The sequence below is a fragment of the Pogonomyrmex barbatus genome, unplaced genomic scaffold (assembly GCF_055798465.1).
Source record: "Pogonomyrmex barbatus isolate J1 unplaced genomic scaffold, ASM5579846v1 scaffold20, whole genome shotgun sequence".
Lineage (NCBI taxonomy): Eukaryota > Metazoa > Arthropoda > Insecta > Hymenoptera > Formicidae > Pogonomyrmex > Pogonomyrmex barbatus.
The window spans coordinates 1,808,875-1,830,600 of NW_028297117.1; the positions used below are offsets into that span (position 1 = coordinate 1,808,875).

The 21,726-nt window shown below is 33.1% G+C and overlaps 1 protein-coding gene and 1 long non-coding RNA gene across 5 annotated transcripts in view; both read right to left on the minus strand.

The window, feature by feature from the left end:
• The window catches only part of PlexA (plexin A), a 251,240-nt gene that overhangs the window by 148,995 nt on the left and 80,519 nt on the right, over window positions 1–21,726 (minus strand). The gene's annotated exons all lie outside the window — the stretch shown is intronic.
• Window positions 1,268–3,965, minus strand: LOC148936537 (uncharacterized). The gene is made up of 2 exons (XR_016139443.1): window positions 2,991–3,965; window positions 1,268–2,905 (listed from the first exon to the last, which is right to left on the minus strand). It is a non-coding gene; the product is annotated as an uncharacterized LOC148936537 (long non-coding RNA).

The window sequence follows — 21,726 nt, forward strand, 5'->3', positions numbered from 1 at the left end:
TAAATATAATTAATGTAATATAATATTTAAATTATATTATATTAATATAATTTCCATCAATAATGGATTTCTCTTTTTCTTTATAAATAAATAAATAATAATAATAATACTTTTTTCTTGTTATTTATTATTCAAAAATTTTGATAAATCAATATAATACAATATCAAGTCCATTAAAATTTAATCAAAATTAAATACAATAGATTTATAAATCTTCTTCTAGTATTTACAATTTAGATTTAGGAATACAGAGAATAAATATATATTCGTATTTCTTTAAATTAAAATGTTATATGTTATTACCTATTTATCAAATGACAATAATTTGATGTGACTTTCATTTTTAATCTACGCAATGATATATGCACTTTCTGTACGTGTGTATTTACTTTTATTTGATGTAATTTCTAAATGTTTTGAAATGTTTAGATATTTACATTTAAATTTCGCGAGGTACATACTATTTTCAATTCAGTGGACAATCGCGACCAGCTTTCACCTGGCTGACGCCTATCGTGATCGTTTTTGATTAGAGTGTTATCTGAGTGGTGATATCACGACCTGCGTTATACTCATTGGTGCGTACTTACGCGGTAGTGCCGTCGCTCTTGGAGAAGGGGAGAGAGAGAGAGAGAGAGAGAGAGAGAGAGAGAGAGAGAGGAGGAGGAGGAGGAGGAGGACTGGATTCCCAGGGTGCATTAAGCTATCTATCAATCTATCTCTTGTACGAAGAGAGTGCACACGCTCGGTACCATGCGCCAATACTGGTCACGCGTGTGCATACGTGAATCCACGTGTACGCGTAGGTTGGCAAACGCGGTAATGTATAGGTGGTGCAACTCAGTGCATTGTTGTATGCGAAAGTCACGTTAATGTCAGCCGCGGAGATGTTTAGCTTAACGTTCAAACAATTGCGGAGTTAATTCTATTACAATTGTAATAAAATGAACTGTCTGTTCTCGACGGATCGATATAACATGTAATATACAAGGTGTTTGAAAGCGCGTGTCCAAAGCGCATCTCTTAATTTTATACATAGGCTCTGTAGGTATACAGATATTAACATCAAGAAAATGACCGCAAAATGTAACCGCCAAAATACAAAATTATCATTAAAAATTTTTCATTACCACATTATTATATCACAGTTGATTAGAATAATCATAACAATGAAGTTAAATTATGAAAATCCAGTTAAATTACTTAACATCATTAAATGTTCATAGTTAATTTTAATTGTTTAATTATCCAGTAAAATTTAAAAAAATTTCTCTTGTTTGCATTATTTTTTTACTTATCACGACACAATTTTTTAGTTATCAATTCTAAGATTTATGATATACATTCACAAGTGTATATTATAGGAATCGTGTCATTCTCTGAAGTAAAGACGTTTCGGGATTGTGAGTTGTAAATCGTTGAACAATATGCGATTTCTATCGGCGGACTTCGATAAATTTTTACGATCCCTGGCAGCGCGCTCCCATACGAAAGTGCATGGGGGAAGCTCACTCGAAGGGTGTTACGAAATAGCATTCCCTTCCTTTCTTCTCGATCGGGCTTCGACGTTTCCTGCGCGCAAAGGCAGCACGCTGCCAAACAAGGTATGGCGACCTAACAAAGGGCGGACTCCAACTTCACGACGGCACTATGCTATCTCCACGACGTACTTCCGCCCTGTTGCGTTTTTCCGATTCTTCCTCTCGGACTCGTTTTTTTTCCGCCAGGCGTCCCGCTCTTAACTCCATCCCCATCCCGACCCCTCCTGATCGTACATCCTCGTCAACAATCGCAGCAGAACCTACGCCATTTCCTCGCTTACCGACACCCTTGAGTCTCTTTTCGCGTTTCGCCACCACCCCACGCGAATCTTCCGTTAACGTATGTTCGCGTATTTAGATAAGGGTGGCGAGAGGCGTGTCTTCACGAAGCACGTGCCCCATTTTATCGTGCGGGAACTCTTTGTGCAACGCGCAACTCGTCATTCTCTGTCGTCGTTTTGAAAAAAGAACGCGATAAACACAAAGTAAATAGGATACGATAATAGGTACTTTAATCTCACAATGGATACAAAAGGGGCAAATGGGCTTTGAAAACTTAGTTAACTTTTAAACTTTTTAATAAAATGTTATTTAAACTTTCTATATAATATATTTTCTATTTAAATAGTTATATGACATAAATGTTCAGGAATTTAAGATTATAATATAATAAATTTAAGATTAATTCAAAAATATTATTAAAAATACGTCAATAATAAACAGACAATATTTATTATACAATATTTATTATACAATATTTATAATAACAATTATTTAATATTTTTGCTTTTAAATTATGTTAAACAATATTTTTTATTTAAAATATCTCGCTTCTTACAAGATTACAAAGATTATTTTATGATTTTGAAAATATGTTTGTTAATATGTGTTGTAATGGTAGGAAAATTTCTATGAACGAATATATTTTTTCCTTTCCATCATATGCTATCACATATATATAATGACTGATGTAGATAACAGATAGGTGTTGTAATGACATTGTCGTAATGTTACAATGGATTAGATTGCTTCACAAGATATGTTAAATAAAAAATTCTAATGCTAAAATAACAGTAAAAAGGAAGAAAATTTGATTTTCATATTTACAAAAATCGAATGATTATATCACAAAGTATTAAATAATTATATAAAGAGTCACAGTTTGAAGTTTAACATAGATCGGTTAATATAATAATAAGTTTCTTTCGGCGTAACGACGACGTTAAAAAAATCTTAATCGCAAAACAAAGACTTATATAAGTTTCTGCGAGGTAATTTCCCACAATGTTTTCGCGCAACCATAACCGTGTCGTCGTCTACGATGTGCACTCTAATACAGCCATACAGTGATCGATGCGAAATTTCTAAATGAATACCGGGAGAAAGAATTATGACGATGCCGTAAACTTTTCTCGGCTCTCAATCCCTCGAATCGCGCTCGGGACTTACCCCGTTCATCCGGAACTTTCGCCATTTCCTTCACCCCGAAGCTCGAGCTTCCTTCGAGACCCCCCACCGGCTGCCGTTCTTCTTGTAACGTATGTTCGTGTGTTTAGATAACAATTGCGAAGCACGCTCAGTGCTCGAAAGCACGAACACCGTCTAGTCAGATCACCGCGACGGCCCCCCCTCTCTCTCTCTCTCTCTCGCTTTCTCTCTCTGTCTCTCTCTCTCTCTCCCCCATCACCTCTTTTTCTCACTCCCACAGTGCTGGCGACTCGCATCGTCGTATAAGCAGGATGTATTACGTACGCTTTATAGCGGTCGTGACGGGCAAATGGGTTAATGCAACTACACGCTTGCCGTACATACGGTTTGCCGTTAATTTTTACTCTCGGCTGTCGGTCGAGCAGAGGCAAAGCCCACCTACATATCTCTCTTGACTCAACCAAGTTGTTAACTCGTACGCTAATTAATTACCTGGCTAAGTTTCTTTCTTCTACGGGGCGGTCAGCTACTATCTGTCTATTTTATCTGTTTTAACTCATCCTATCTTGCCCTGACATTTCGGAAAACACCTTTTAATTTCGTCGACGATGTAGACATTTAAGTCACACATTTTATGGTATCATAATATCTATAACATGTTCCATTAAATTTTTATTAAAATATGAAGATATTAATAAATTTATTAAGAAGTAATAGCGTTACTATTGTAACAAAATGCAGTAATAAAATTGCGATAATAGAACTGTAGAATTTGCATTATTATGAAAAAGAAGTTGTGTTAAAACTTAAAAATGCAATTTATTAATTGTAATTTATCAAATTCTATGATTTAATTCTATTTCATCCCTCGTAAGATCAAGGCCTTTTTTAAATTTTTATACAATGACAAATTAATTAACTGTTAAATACATTAACTGTTAAATATATATATATAGTAACTTTGCGCGCGCGCGCGCGCACCCCCCCCCACACACACACACACAGAGAGAGAGAGAGAGGGGGGGGAGGGAGAGAGGGGGGAGAGAGAGAGAGAGAGAGAGAGAGAGAGAGAGAGAGAGAGAGAGAGAGAGAGAGAGAGAGAGAGAGAGAGAGAGAGATTATTATATATATATATATCTATTTAATAGTATTTATTCATATATATATATATATATATAAATAGCTATATATATATACTATACTATATATATATATATATATATATATATATATATATATATAAATAGTAGTTTCTTAATCTTCATGTTTTTACGATATTCCTGGCTCATATGTGATGATTTAAATTCACGCTGTCGCATCATTCAACGTGCATATAATTGCCTAGAAAATCTCGTGCAAGTCGTCAAAAGAGATAGAAAAAGAGACAGACAGGATGGTGGCGTCTCGAGTCTTCAATTTTAATGAGTACCAGCTTAAACGGCGCAACGAGTTGAGCTGTGGATTTAAAACCTTAATTCCTATGTTTAATCCGATAATTCGGTAATACGAAACTGCGGCAGATGCCTCGCAGCATCTGCATACCTAATCGCGCATCCAGCCGGGATATTCAAATCGTAATCCAGATCTAGGTCGGATTTCATCAATCTGGAAAATCGCACATGCAATAAGACATACAGCTCAGATGTACTGCTCAGCTAGATATATCTTAAATTTTTCATGTAATATTATTAAAGTTTTAATCACAATTGATTTTAATTTTGACATAATTGATTTTATATCTTCTAATTGACATATTTTGTCTAATAATTAATTCGAATAAAAATTAAATAAAATTAACATTCTAAAATTATATATTAAATAGAAATCTTAGAATAATAAAATCAAATTTCTTAAAATTAAATTACTTCTCTAAAAATAAAATAAATAAAATTATCTAGTAATCATTGATACATTAACATAAAAACAAATTGTCTGTTTAAATTTCTGTATTATTTTTCAAGGATCTTTTCTTTTTTTAAATTATGTTCGCCAAACCATAAATGATTATGATAGTAATGGCTGTTCTATTAAAAAATATTTTTCATTCTCATATAAAGAATATATTTCTGTAAACTTTTTTTTATTAAACAATATTAATTCACATGCCGAAATGTACTAAACTCTATAATGTAGATAAATGCTACGAAAGTAACCACATTAAGACACCGCAAGATGGTAGATGAACTACCGACGTAGTAATAACTCGAATTTCGCAATGCCTCGCAATGCCGCGCAATGTCTCGCCGATTCATTAAGGTGGTTGAATTATTCGCCGCGATTTTGACACGTGGCTTCCTAATTCCATCGTATAAACTATCGACTGCACACGAATGGAACGCGGTCGCTTTAGTGTTGCGCAATTTTCCTTGGCCGCGTGAGCCTATGTCGTATTAGAGGTAGGAGCGTATTAGAGTGCGACGAAATTAATCGATTAATTTAGCTCCCTTACGGTCGGCGAAGCGCGAGTCCGATGTAATTCAGCAAAATTTCCAGCCGAGACCGCCAGTCGAGAATCTTGTCGGTCGCGACTCGAGCTTACGTTAATAATTTTCCCGTCGGTTTCCGCGTCGTTTACTTACTTGACGCAATCGTTAGTTGCATGTGTATGTATATATGTATATGTGTAAAATATATACGAATAAATGGCATTTTTTCCGACACGAAAATAATTTTTACGATTAATTCTTTGAGATTGATTTTCTTGTGACCGTCGACATCGATTTCGGTATCGCGAAGTATCCTTGATCTTGATTAACGAGTTACAAATAATTGAAAATAATAAATACCTGCAGACTTCTGGAATGTAATTATATTATACAATTTTTTTAATTACAGTACTACAGTATTACTTTTTAAAATTTTAATAAATCTTGTTTGTCAATGTTTAACCGGTTTCTCATGCAACATCCTGTACAATCACTCAACGTTACGATCGTCCCACGTGATTACGTCGACGCAACGGAATGTCTATGATCATCGCGTAGTCCGTAAAAAAAGATTGCGCATTTTTCATCGACGATAATATCAAACATAAGAAGAAGCAATTTGCAAGCAAACAATCATAAGTTTTAGTCATACATAAATATAACATACTGCGTATGAAATAATGAAATGAATTTATAAAAACAAATCTTTCTTGCTATTAATATTAACGATATGACAATAGAACAAAATGTATCGGAGAACTGAAATTGAACTGTAAACTGGCTCCAATTTTATTTGTGAAAAATAAATATTATTTGCAAATATATATTATGCGGTCAAGGCATATTTGCTGTTAAAAAAATATTTCGCCAAAAAGTTTTATGATTATTTTCCTGCTCAAATAAGTTCAAAGAATAAATCATATATGTTATATTGTTATTGTTTGTTATAAAAGTCAACGAGAAATTATTCGTATAAATATTCGCATTTAAGTTCAAAGAATAAATCATATATGTTATGTTGTTATTGTTTGTTATAAAAATCAACGAGAAATTATTTGTATAAATATTCGTATTTTCATGATTAATAATGTCTCAAAAATTTATCAAAATTCTATTAATTTCTTTACAACCTTTATAACTAAACGATATATAACAACTCTTGATATCCTTACTTTTTTACAATCGCCTTTACATCCATGAAGTAAATTCCAAATTATAAAGCTGATTGTATCAAATGAGCGCGCGATATCATCGCTATTCGCAGCTCGATAACTTCCTTATTGCAATAACTAAAATTTATTATATTCGATGTGCACACGATGGTAAATGAGAAAGACAAATAGAAGCAAAGACAGAGAAAGGAAGGAAAAGAGGGGGGGAGAGAGGGGGAGAGAGGGGGAGAGAGGGAGAGAGAGAGAGAGAGAGAGAGAGAGAGAGAGAGAGAGAGAGAGAGACGCAATCACAGGCTCGCTGATTTCGTTGGAAGAAATGAGTTATGGCGCGTTATTTACACGAATCTCGGCGTTGTAATATCCGCGCAATCCGATGCTGGAGGGTCGCTGGCGGCGATGTCCAAACGTAATTAACATATTTCGGGCGCGAAGGGTGGAAAAAGACTGCCTTCCTCCCCCATCCGTTCAGCCCCCGCGGCTCATATTATTCTCGCCCAGCCCCAATTTTCTTGCTGATGCACCCTCCGCTGAGGGGCCGCCGCAGATTTTCAATCTGCATTTCTCTTCCACCTATTCCCGTTGCCTCATCCCCTTACACCCAACCATCACTATCATCCCCCTTCTACCCTTCTTCTCTTAAAGGCCCACGGCTGAATTCTCAGCGGCCACATCGAGAAGAAAGTGTAAATGCGACAGGGAAAAGGGAACGGGCAAACTTTCGCGCGCGCTTTCGTCTCGCGACTTTTCTTTTCTTCTTACAGAAACTCCAATTTTGTCACATCTACATGGGCAAAGCCTGAAAGCAGAGGCTCGTCAAGCCGAATGAGATGTGGGTACATTTCGATGGCAATGACATCAAACTTTGCCAGTTTGTCGTAATTTATTTGAAGAACAAAAAGTTTTCCTGTAGATTTCAATCGAGAATCCATATTAATTTATTTCGAAATTGGTAAAAAAGATTCAACCTTTATCAAAATGACAAATTTAATTTAAATTAATTCAGAATTATCACGATAAATATCAGCTTCAAATTTTTATATTCTTGTTGTGTAAATATAGAAAGATAAAAAATAATGACAGGAAAATTTAAAAACTCCATTTTAAAATTAAAATATTAAGAAGACAAAGAAATCGTCAAGAATAAAAATATTCTTATAACAGCTACGAAAGTAGATGGAAATAGAAATCGCGTACTTATATATCTCTTTTATCAAGAAAAACATTTGCAGTATTTCTGTCTTAATCTTTCGGACTCACAGAGGTCAATGATCTTGGTCTGCTGATAAACTTATCATATATATAAATTGAGAAGTACTGATTCATTAAAACAGTCGTACTGTAATATATCCAACAACATGCAAATAATATAGAAATTCAGTTAGCGTTTTAGCAGTTCAGCGTTTTAAAAATGTTATTATAATTTAGTTTCAAAATATTTTTTAAACATTTAATATGATTATTAATTTGATCCAATCAGTAATTTTAATTACAATAATAATATCACGTACATCATAAATTGCTCGCAAAATCGTGCAATACATTCTAAAATAATTTTTAATGTTCTACATCAATAATTATTCTGCTAAAATTATTTAAAGAAAAATTAAAAGTAATTTTTGTTTATTTTTTAAATAAATATACTTTCTCTCTTTGACATGTGTGTAATTATATATATATAAAATATGATATACATTTTTTAAAGCAAATAGAGATTAAACACGGCTAAGACCTTCGATAAGCAATAAAATTTAAGATGACAACAGAATAATGTTCGTTGGAGTGCCTAATGCAATCCTATCATCATCCATCTATTTCATCATCCTTCCGGCTTGTTGCATCCCACTTCATATTATGTGCACAACGGGTGTCTATATAAAAAAGATGAGAGTCTCACTTAGCCACTGAAGAAGACACCTGTCTTATGCAAGCGATAGAATAAATTATAGCAATAGGTGTAAATAAGTGAATCCATCATTTTAAATAAAATTGACTATAGTAAATCATACCGAATCCAAATTTCAATTCTTTGAAATAAATAAGATTTTTTAAAAATTCCAAATAAGAACTATAATTTAGCAAATTAAATAAAGGATTAATTTCGGACAAAAATTGTGCATGATAAAAAATTACTGTGTTATTGTAAGGTTAGTAGTATTAGTAGTATTAATTTTCACAATTAAATATATTATTAGATATCTTCTAATATAGTGCTTGTATAATTTTTTTTTTATCTTTATTGTCGTAATAATGTACGTATGTGTAATAAAACCAAGTTCTTTTAAATACTTAGAACGTTTCGAGAATACCTAGTATCAACTTCTTTTATAAAAAAAATTCCATTAATACCGTAATATCATAAACATAAAGTAAGTATTTTCTGTCGTTTGTAACTGTAATAAATGAATACGTAGCTAAGCTATAGCGCATAAATAAAACAATGCAAAATAAACGCAAAGAATAATGTAAACACTGAGATAGAACTATGCGCGACCATTTTAACAAACAGATGATACGGTGAAGATATGGTGAACAAAGTATGTAGTTCACTTCCGTCGCGTGTAAATGGCTTACATCGCAGCTCGTCTTTTACTCGTTTCAGCCCTCCGCTACCCCCGCGACACAAAAAACCGCCGCGTCGCACTCGAGGTAAAGCGGATCGCGCAAAGCGCGTAAAAGTTAAAACGTTTCGATCGCGCGATAACGCATCTCGCGATATCTCAATCTAAAAGGCGGTTGAGCTACAATGACGGCGACGAGACACCGTTTTTCAGCCGGGGTTTTATGCGGCTAGAGAGGTTCGATTAAAGTTAGCTCGATAGATTTCACGCCGCCGTCGCCGCCACCAACGGCGACGACTACAGTTCCGATAAGGATCTCTCTCTCCGGGAAAGTGGAAGGCCTCCTCCATATTGACTCTAACTCCGCTAGTTTATACGGTTTCCGCCGCATTATCTCCTGCGATCCGATTTGATTGTCTCGTTGGGAGCGCGAAGTAACTATATAGACAACGTGTTCCCGATAAAATTCCACTGCCACCTGGCGCCTCGCTAGATTATTTCGTCCGTCGGATTTCTGGGGCGCGGAAAAAAGAAGAGAAAGGCTTTTTAATCGGATTAATCCCCATTTTCGCAGAGGTTTTCGTGATTCTCATGTAAAAAATTGCATCGCCACTCCGCTTATTAATCTGACGATAAGAACGAAAGTTATTTTGAAGGTAATTTTAATGTTTGAGATTGATTTTCTACAAAATACAAATAAAATTATACTAATTAAAAAAAATAAACTTAATTTAAAGCTTAATAACTTTAAATATAATTTAAAATGTTTTATAATTTTAAATCAAGTGTTGCATTAAAAAAGAAAAAATAAAATGGAATATTGATTTTTATTAGTAATACATGTTACGCATTCTGCTGCAACATCGAAAAAAACCTGATGAAATACGAAACACAATATTTCAAATATAACATTGTCTTCAGTACAACTTGAAAAGAAACAATAGAACTTGAAAATGCCTTCAAACGCGTTTCTTAAAGAAAAACATTTGTAAAAATATTAAATTATATATAATATTTAACAAAAAGATCAAAATAACGCTAAATTAAATTATGGTCATTCGATACTATTTTTTACTAATCCTTCTTTCGCCCATCTTTATAACACAGATGTGAATGTATAGAATCGCTCTAGAAACTTCTACCAAACTTGCTCGCCACGTGCCGATAATGCCGCCCAATTAGGTGCGCAAAACGCGGTGAGCACATTTCCTGAGTTATTCGGCTCCTAATTGAAAGCAAGAACATTTCCTGGTCGAATTTTCATTTTTAAAAGTGTTAAAAAAGCAAAATAAAAAAAAAGAGATTCACAAAATTATTTCTGAATATTATTTTTGGATATTTTATTTTATGTTTAAAAATATGGACAATTCAAATTTCATATTTTGTGAATTCACATTTTCAAAATGCTACAGAAAAATTGAAAATATTTTATTTATCTTTGATGTTTTTGTTCTATATTTAAAAAAATGTTATTTTATGTTAAAATTCTCGCATACGATGCAAGTAATTTTAAATGATACACATTTTGAATTAATTATAATTCACCGAACGATTCTTATACATTAAATTTCATTTAATAAATTATTTTTACATCAACAATGATATGGTAAATAATTCTACAAATCAGTGTCACAAATAATTCTTATGTCAACTGCGATGTATGATTTTTGAAGTAACTATGACTTTGTAGATGACTCTTTCGAGTATTCACTGAGCACTAAGTGGTAAATAATTAATTCACCGGAAAAAGCGAACTTGCTCACTTGTAGTAGTCGGGCGTTCAATAAAATTGGCCGTACGATGAGGGCAGGTGGCAGCAGCAACAACTCCCGCCCCTCAGTAATCCTTATTTATAGAAGTCGAGACCGCTTCTTCATCGTAATTCGCAGAGGAGGGTGGTCGTTGGCTCGTACCGAGGGTGGCTCGAGGGCAAAGGGTAAACGCTCGATTGATTTACGGATGCCCATCGGACTATGTGGAATTTTCACATCCGTACGTGGACCCTTCTTGATAGTCTCTTCTAATCGGCCGAGATTAGCACGACCCGAACGGCATCGTTTAATCCATACGTTCCGACTTGCACTTCACAGATGCGGCTTCCTGCGCTACGTCGCAAGTGCAAGAATAACATTTTGTGTATATATTTTATATAAAAAGTCTTGCCTGGCATAAAATTGAGCGTTATATCCCAGAAAAAATCAAACATATAATCTAAATTCTGTTTGCTTTTCTAAATTTCAGAATTAATTATAAAATTATTTTATATACCTAAAAAACTTAAATATTTCAAACAGTTTCTTATTTTTGTTTCAAAAGTAAATTTCAAATTAATAAAATTTTAGTTTAATTTTTAGAAAAAAAAAAAAAAAATTAAAGTTGGCAATGTATGCGATATTCCTTAAAAAAGTGTACGCAAAAAAGCCATATTTTATTTTGTAGTTAGAATAAATTATTGGAAAATATACATGTATGTGTATAACCTGTAGATATGATATCAAATTTTTTAAAAAATCGTCAAGTCCATACTGCGCAGCTATTCCGGAACATTATCATTAAAATTATTTCGTAATACTCCCTGGGAGCGTTGCTCCGAACGATAGATTACATCTAAATCATCTCGCTTTCGTTCAATATATCAAGCACCATCTCATCGCTAGAGGAAAAGAGAGACCATCCTAAGATGACGATAAAGAGCAGAAAAGAAAACGCAAAAGAAAGAAAGAGAGAAAGAGAGAGGGAGACTGACTGAATGCACTCCACGGACGCCGTCTCTGGGAAAGGAGTGCTAGCCTCCTCGGCGCATTCTATGTTCAGATAATAATACCGTTGCGTCACGCTGACCGACCTAGTCTAGAGAGAGAGAGAGAGAGAGAGAGAGAGAGAGAGAGAGAGAGAACGCCGGTATAGGAAATGGGAACGATAAAGAAAATGGGAACGAAGGAAAAGGGAAGGGAAAGTAAGGTAGAAAGGAAAGGGGTGCAACGTACTCTGCGAAGCACTCTATCTCCAAGGGCAGAGGAAAGTCGCTTGCATCTCTCGGCATTCTCGTGTGAGTATACGGTAACCCAGTTAGAGCAATCGCTCTGTACGCGTAATTCCAACGAGGTGTGCGTTCGACCGGAAGTCGAGGCTCCCTCTCGTCGGGAAAAGAAACTCCGAAGAGGCAAATGTTCGCCCGACGAAGGCACGAAGGCAATGTGCCAACGGCGCTGTATCGGGGGCAGTGTCGTTATCCGTACATCGCTCCATTAACCGTTATCCTTAGGATTATTCCCGCCGCCAGACGTATCAGAATGCTTTTAATTGGCGTCCTCTCTGAGGCGTATATGCGTAAATAACGATAAATTTTACTTGAACTGTAGGAAAATATGCAAAACACGCAAAATAACATAGTGTTCAAAAATTTGTTAAGTTCCTAATATTAGTTCCTAATATAGGTATTAATTCTATCTATTAAAATAAAGATGTACATTATTAAATTGCCGATAATATTTGAGGTTTTTGGAGCGTAATTTGTACTAAATAAATTTTCTTTATAGAATTATTGGATATTATTTTTAAATCTTAATTAATACGCTAATTAAGTAATAACGTATCCATTCTAAATAATAGATACATGATAATTTCTGTTAATGTCTTTGCGAGACATTATCAACTAATATTCGCCAAAATTAAATCCATAATATCCATTAATATACTGTAATTTAAATTCATGATATCCATTACTCTAAAAGGTATTGCGATTACAGTTTGTATAATAAAATAATAAACAAATATGCGCGTAATAATAATTATATATTTAATTTGCCCGAAACCACTCGTCCGTAAATCAGATCAGAACTAAGCATTAAATATTAAATCCCGCGAATGTATAATGATATGTTACGATCAACTTAGTAATACTAATTTTCAAGATGCATTTTTACATTCGCCGAGCGGAGTCGCATTAAGTAACAGCAAGAGAACTAACGTCACGCGAAATACTGCTCGTGAAAAGAAACTAACCAATGAACTCGGACATGCGATATCATATCTTACATATTCTATGGGGTAAACCAACAGCAAATGTTTCCGAATATAGAACGTGTTGCTCACGCGCGATCAAAGTCTGAACGACCTCGTTGGAGTTTTCGTCTTTTTCGCATAGGTTGCAGCGACGAAAGCAGGATGTTCATTGGGTGGCATACAGGGCAATATGCCAGAACCATATCGGGGAGCATGATTATTGGTTCAATGCATAGCAGATAAACAGAAAGACGGAGAAAAAGATAGAGAGAAAGAGAGAAAAAAAGAAGAAAAATTTTATTATGCACTCTAAATCTTTTAAAGAGGACATATAAAAATCAAACAAAAAAAATTAAAATAAAATATCTACAGAAACGTGTGTGTGTGTGTGTGTGTGTGTGTGTGTGTGTGTGTGTGTGTGTGTGTGTGTGTGTTTCTTTTCATTGTGAAAAATAAGAAATTAATTACAGATCGCACTAATAATAATTATATATCATTATTTCTTTAACATTGATAATTATCAAAAAAATAACTTTAACTTTTTTAAATATTTTAATATAATTTTCTTTTATTTTCGTCCTTAATATTTTTCTGTGATCTGATTATATGTGATCTGAATTAATATATTTCACTATATAATACCTAATCTTGGTATACAATATGCAAAGATCTTACAATGGTCGAGAGATACCATTTTCGAAAAAAAAAAATTCAGAGTAATCTTATTATTCGATATAAATTTCGGTATAAAAAAGAAATGGTATAAAAAGAACGTTATCTCTATCTTTCGCTTTGTCCTTTTTGTGGAGAAGATCGTATGCAAATCAAATGACTTCTCTCTGCGAGTTTTGCACTTTACGAAATTGAAGACTGCAAGATCGCCACGGCCTTCGTGTCGGGCAACAGATTAGTATTTCAATGGAATGCTATTTGTATCGGGAGAGTTAAATGTCGTGACATTTTCTGAATTTTTTCTTTTAATAAATATCTTAACAATATCCAATGTCGAAAATACAATACCATTTATTAGCGATTGATCGATTTTATCTCGAATTTTTTTTTTCTTACAGATGTGCTCATGCAAATAACCGCTAAAGTTACTCAAAATTGACAGTTTTTAGCAGATTGTAAATATTGTGAAAACTGCAGTTAAATGCTTAATCCTTCTTTAGGTAATCGGATTTTGCTTATTTTGTTTTTATAAATAGGGATAGGATAGGACACAAAAAAAAAGGGATTCTAAAAACGAATCTATACCTACGTAGATTTAAATTATTGATTTATTTATTTAAATTTTATTTATTTAAATTTATTTAAATTTATTTAAATTTTTCTATTTTATCTATGTATTTCAATGTTATTATACACAAAACAATAATATATAATTCAATAAAATCGTTTTTGCTTTTAATTATCTAAAATAGTTTATCGGATATATATATATATATATATATATATATAAAATGTTACGATTTATAACAATTTATTCGAAACTCTTAACATCAGTATACTAATTAATTATTAATTTACATTTTTTTTCAAAAAATTAAAAAAATATTAATATTAAAAAAATAAACATCGACTAAATTATACGTAGAAAAATAATTTTTTCTAGAAAGAATTATATATAAAATTATAAAGAAAATTATTAAGGCTTATCCAATTTTTATATAATTTTTCTATAAAAAAAAAAAAAAAGAAAAAGAAAAAAAGAATATATCAAGAAAGCATTACAAACCAACATATTTTTTTTGCATTTGCAAAGTTTCTCGTCCGCGCATTTATGTGGTCGTTTAGGAAAAGCTGCAGGGGTCCTGGAACGCGTTCGCGGGGATTAAAAACGTTGCTTCTCCTCCATGGCACCGAGCTTGCGGTTCACCGTCGCGTCGCGAAGGACCGCCGATTTCGAGGGCACAGCTTTTTTCGATAAAAGCCCCGAGCTTAGTCCCGAGCTTAACGGATTTGCATTTGTTTGAGCCGCGCCCGTCGAAGCGTCGGTTGAACGAAAAACTGGACGCCAGGACGGGATTCGCGGGGATCGGAGCGTGAATTTCACTGGCACGTCGGATTATTCGGCGCGATGGCGACGAACGGAAGGAAGAGGCGGTCGATTATTATTTCAAGCAGCCTAATGCGCTGGAAACGTCAGTGGAGAAAAAGAAGGGAAGCAGGGCAGAGTGTATTTATTGTTGTCACAGGACACATACTCCCTGATAATAAAATAAAAAGAATAATAATGAATTTTTATGAAAAGATACATGTGACACGAGTTAAAGTTAATTAAAATACTACAAAAATATTTAAAAAGATTAATGTAATGTATAAAATCAATGTAATTAGCAATATTAAAAAAATTGAAATATTAAAAAGAAAAGATGGACGATAGAGATGAAATGATAAAATACATGACAACAATAAAAAATCGTCAGATCGGGAGAAACAACGTGAAAATGATTCGAAAGTTCGAAAGTGGCCATGAAATCGTGGGCGTTTCAGAACGATCGATGCGAGATAAAAGGTAAGATAAACGATCCGCGATTCGATCGATACCATAGAAGAGAAAACTCGTTTGACGCGAAACAATCTTTGTAACGAATGCTTGTCCTGAGGCTTAGTATGAGCACATTTTCTTTTTGTCATGTGATGAATTCGAGATAATCGAAAAAAATAGTAAAAGAAAAAAATGAGATCAAATGAAACTTAAGTGTTCTAGATAAAATATATATATTAATTACCGATTACCGATAATTAAGCGATGTTTAATAATTGATGGAATATATAGAAGAAAATGAATGTAATCAAAAAAGAAATAGATTATTTTTGTTTTTATTTTAAAATTTAATTTGTTCTTAAGTTTCTTTTTATCAATAATAGTTAAACCACAATTTAAATTTTCCAAATTCCTCTAATATTATAATAAATATTCTTTACACGTATAGAGTATAGAGTGTGTGTGTGTGTGTGTGTGTGTGTGTGTGTGTGTGTGTGTGTGTGTGTGTGTGTGTATAAATATATAAAGTTTATATATATATATATATAAACTTTATTTACACAAATGTTATTAAAAATTGTTATTTATATAATTATTACATTTAATTAAATATTTAAGAATATTTATAAATTGATTTTCTACAAATTAGTAATTTCAATTAACATTTACAATTACAATCAAAATTTCGTAACACAATAGGAAATGCCTGAACTAAAGAAATTTTATGGCTGCATCAGTAACGTATCACGGATGCGAATAGAAGATAATAATCACACTTAATTTACCATTTGGGACAACTCCGTTCATCGTGTCAGTAGGACAATTTCATTCGGATGTGTAATAAAAGCGCTTCAAGGGCATATCTCAATTGCTTTGTTAGGAATTACAAAAGACTCCGACGAAGTTTAGCATTGTTAGCAATGTTAACATTTGCTTTTCATGCAAGATATAAACAACAATATTATATAATGTACAAGTAATGTGCAAGTATTATTAAATATTATATAATGTACAAGTAATGTACAAATAATATTAAATATTTCAAACTTTATATTATATTATATACATACGTAATTCAATTTTCAATTAAAAGTTTTGTTTTACATCCCGCAGTAAAAAGATTAAAAATAATTTAATGCAGTTCCTACAAGTTTAAATAAAACAGAATCAATAAATTCTTATATTCTATAAAGATAAAGTGTAGTTTACCGTTATAATCAATCTCTCATGGTCTACAGGTCTGTTATTAAGTTCCTCATTAAAAAAATCGAATAACAGAACAGCGATTTCGTGTCGGTTCACTACTATTGCTTACTTCGATTCCGTTGGATATAGAGGAAATCCTGTTTCCAGGAGCAAAGTATCAAAGTATTAGTATTAGTTACGCATGTCCTTTTAGAGAGCACTTCTAGTTATAATTAAGTCCAGGCAAGTTTGACGGCAGAATATTTTAAAAGAAAATTAATCAAATAAAATTTGCAATATCCATACTGTTACTTATACTTTTGATAAATAATACCGCATATTAAAATTAAAAATATCGTTAAAATAAACAATTTAAATTTTAGACCTTTAGACTTTCATAGTTTTTAAGTTCATTTTATCAATAAGATATGGGGAGTAAACTAATGGAAATCAGAAAGTTAATAAATAGATAATAAAATGCATTAAACTATTTTACAGAGAGAGGGAGTTATTCCTTCTTCTCATATTTTTCACAAAAATATTTCTAGCTAGAGACGCGTTTTATTAACTTTCTGTCCTAATGAAAAACGTTCCGTTGCTTTTCAGAACTCTTGTTACGAGTCAGATGACGCAAAACTTTTGGAACGAGTATGACGGAGCTCAAGATTTCACTCTTGCTCTCCCTTCCAGCACTTTTTCTTATGAATATACAGAGTTTCATACAGATCATTTTTTTCCTCTTCTTCTTCTTTTTTTTTTTTTTTTTTTTTTTTTACTTTGCGTCGCGCACAATCTATGAGGATGGTCTTCAGTTCGCTTTCAATTCTTTCGTTTTATTTCAATGTGTCTAGAGTTTCCTACCAGTAGTTCCTCTCTTTCTCTCATCAAGAATTACTCTTTATTTGTACGTGTTGTGGCATCGTTACACGTTCGTCATTATCGTCTCGCGTTTTTCAGTCTTTCGCAAACCTCAGCGTAACAATTTCATTCTTTTTATCCATGGTATCCCTCGTACTCTTTATCCGGAGCTTCATCAAAATTTTACACACAAAGAAGGGACATGTCTTAACGAGGAGAATCTCACAAGTAAAGCAGCTAACAATAAGTACAAAATTGTAATTGGATGCCCAAGAACGAATTACAGCGCGTTGTTGAAAATTCTTCGTCTTCTTCGTCCTTCCATCGAAACTTTTAGAGTAATAATAATGTAAAAATAAACTTTTATTCGCGCTATTCCGTTTAAATCACATATTTAAAATTTGTTTTTCCTTCTCTAGCACAAATTAAATTTTGCTTCAAGTGTTCACCAAATTCCGCTAGGTTTAAATGACTGTGCGGATTCATTCTTTGCGGATAAAACGAGTAAGTTAATGCGGACAAGTGCCAGCGGCGTGCGACGCAATGACCGTAAAATAACGAGCCGACCACGAGGCAAGTACTCGCACGTTTTAAGTGTACGTACGACGCAAATGCAATGTACCGCGGCGATGCACTTGCATAATGTGCACTCTATCGAAGCGCGACGTATTCCCCGTATACCCCCCGGCCCGATCCCATCGTTCTGAGGTTGTTTGTGCAGAAGCGGCTCGGAGAGAAAATGTTTCTTATTGCGGTGCACTTTAATACGTGCCGGATATAACGCGTCGACGTCGATACGTGCTCGCGCAGATCGACGATTTCACAAAAAGCTTCCGTCAGGTGTTTCCGGGAGATCGACCTAGTTCGCCGAACTTTTAATCGAACAACGTTTTACTCGTTTATTCCTGTAACGATAATAAAATTGACAGCAACAATCAAATATATTTTTGCAGTCTGCTGTTTTTTTCGCTGTCGTATATTTTTGAAAAAAAAAAAAACTTTAAAAGATACTAGATATTAAAAGATCAATATCTTAATGACTCAAAAGATTGAATAAAATATCGCAATAGAAAGATCTAATAATATAACAATAAAATAACTTGCAATTATAGATGAGTTAATACGCGAATATATTTTTAAACATTACACTCAGCTTTAATGTTAATGTAAAAAATTACATAAGTACAAAGTCCAATTTTGTTATAATAAAATAATGTAAAGTCTACATACGTTCTATCCTGCATATAAAACATTATAAAACATTTCAGTACATAAATAAAAAATTCGAGCTATTCAAAATGTATAAAATGCATAAATATATATATAGAAAAGAGAGAAGGAGGGAGAGGAAACTATAATTTCTTATGACTTCATAAAGATGCAAGATCTGATTCCATCTTCTTCGAAGCCAGACATCATTGCAAAATTAAATGTACTACATGTCCCTGCCGCCGATTAAGCTAAAAATAACTTTTATAGATCAGATCAATATATAATTCTAATAGGGTGAACGTCCTCGTACTTCATGTCAACCCACGTTTTAAATCATCAATACAAATATTCCGAATCTATATATTTCAGATATCGATAACTATTACGTCTGAAAAATTGTTATTTTTAAAGTAAAGAGAAAAAATTATATCTATATGAAAACAACTCCAATGCTAAAACAACAATGCTATTAAACATTTTCAATAGCGTTATTTAAAGGCGCACAGAAAAATGATTAAATCACATCTTATTGGGATATTTTGAGATACTCAAAAACAAAAAAGTCGTTTTTTTAAAAATGTTCCTCGAGAAACTGGGCATCTTGTAAATCTGTAATCTTAAATTTCTCGACATTAATCTTTGAGAGCCCTGCGATTCTCAGATCTCAGTTATTTCTCGCGATTCCTTTTTCTTTTTTTTTTTAATCTTCGATACTCGGGAGAAGTCGTTATCACAGCGGTTAGTATCTCGGCACGATTGCACGCGGCTTCGTCATCCGGCAATTACTATTCCACGCCCCAGTAAGTTCAGTATACGGTATCCCGCAATGTTACTTCTAACTGTTACTACTCCTGAGCGCGAAAGTGAGGTTGCACTTGAACGAAAAAGAAGGAGAAAAAAAATAGAGCGGCGAAAAAAGCTTCTTATCTCTTTAGAGAAAAAACGAACAAAAACACTACATCAAATTTTTCCACATGCTGAAAAAAAAGGGCAAGCTTTCCTGCGTTTGATTTTCTCTGCCGTAAGGAAGAGCGATAATTCCGTCTCTCTCATAAATTATGAGCAAAAAAAAAATAAAAATATCGGATTTCAATTGGACTTCAACAGGGGCTTCAATCGTGACGATTAGATTCGATTAATCGGCTTCGATGTTGCTCGCCGATGATGTTGGCTTCTCGAAATACCTGAAATGTCTGAAGAAGCCTATATAATGATACTATTAAAAGTGATACTTTTTGTCAAATCTTCAATTCATCAACACTTATTTTTCGTGAAAATTAAAATTGATGTTTATATATTTCTTGATATTAAAAATTATTGAAAATAATTTTTATAAAATATGTTTTCTCAAAAGTTATTAAAAGAAAAAGAAAATAAAAAATCACACAAATAAAAAATCACAAAATTCAATAAAAAGTAATTTCCTGTTATCATTAGATTGGTTTGCCGGAACATTCTATATATAGTAATGGATCAGAAAGACTATAATCTTCATTATTGCTAATATCCCGAATAAATCTGTAAAATAGAGGTCTACGCTTCGTATATCCGTTCTATTCTGTATATATTCATATTATTGAAAGCATCCGGCTTTTTAGGGGAGACATTTGCGATTGTATCATGTTATACATCTCATCGATTAATTAAAATTCCCTTTAAATAATCCCGCGCATAAATCAAAATTAATCAAATATTTTTGACTATATAAATCTTCTTTTAATATAACCAATGTTTCTAAAATAGCATGGATTACTTTATAAATTTTTCAAACTTAATAAACCAAATTATATTGTACAATATACGTGTAATATTAAAAATTTCAAAAATTATTCAGTTATAAATAATCAAAAATAATAATTAAAAATAAAAGTTATTTTAATTAATTCTTAAAATCTCTTATACTTAAAAATGGAAGTTGTTATAACTATATGGTATTTGTAAATTTAATTTTCATCATCAATGGAAAATATATTTCAGTAAATAGTCAATATCGCAGCGTTTCCATTCACGAAACTGATCGAAACTGATCACATCTTCATGCATGTATCTGCAATACAGAAATATGAATTCTGAAATTTTGCCTGTTTCAATCTCCGGCGAAAATTCATCTGGAGAGAATTTTATTTCATTGCCGCGAAACAATCTGACGTTTCTCGTTTTAGATATTCCTCCCTAGTATGAACAATAGTTAGTATAAGCTTTCTGCGAAACAGTTACTTTTGTTCTATGCTTTCTCACATGCTTTCACTAACAAAATTTAATATAAATTACAAAGTTACGTATGTAAATTATCACGGTAATATAACAGAATAATGTTAAAACATGTAATTTTTAAGAATTAAAACGTTCTTCAGAAACTTTTTTGCCAAGTTTGCTTTCAAAGCAAAAAATCTCATGTGTAAAATAAATAAAATAAATAAAAAGTAAATAAATAAATAAAAATTTGAAAAGCAGTTGTCATTTGTTTAACTTAATGCTTTTCTTCGGCCCGTTCATGCATTCTTCCATTCTTCTCTATGCGAATCGATTGAACTTCTATCTTCCATGACAATCGAGTGCGAGCGATTTTTTTCACGCACGACCATTCCGATTTCCGAATAGGGAGGGAAAAATCCCGCGAAACTGCATCACATTTACACTACCTACGAATCGTGAGTTTTTTTTTTACCGTGCAAAACTTTTTAATTGCGAGGCTCACTCCGATGGCCGAGGCAAGAGGAGACCATCCAATTTGTGCGAATGGGTTTTTCTCGAAAGCTTTCCCTTCCTCATCCTACCTTCCCTGTCGACCCCTTTGCTGCGATTCTTTTGTAACGTAAAAATTGAATTCACATTGCTATGGTACGTTCA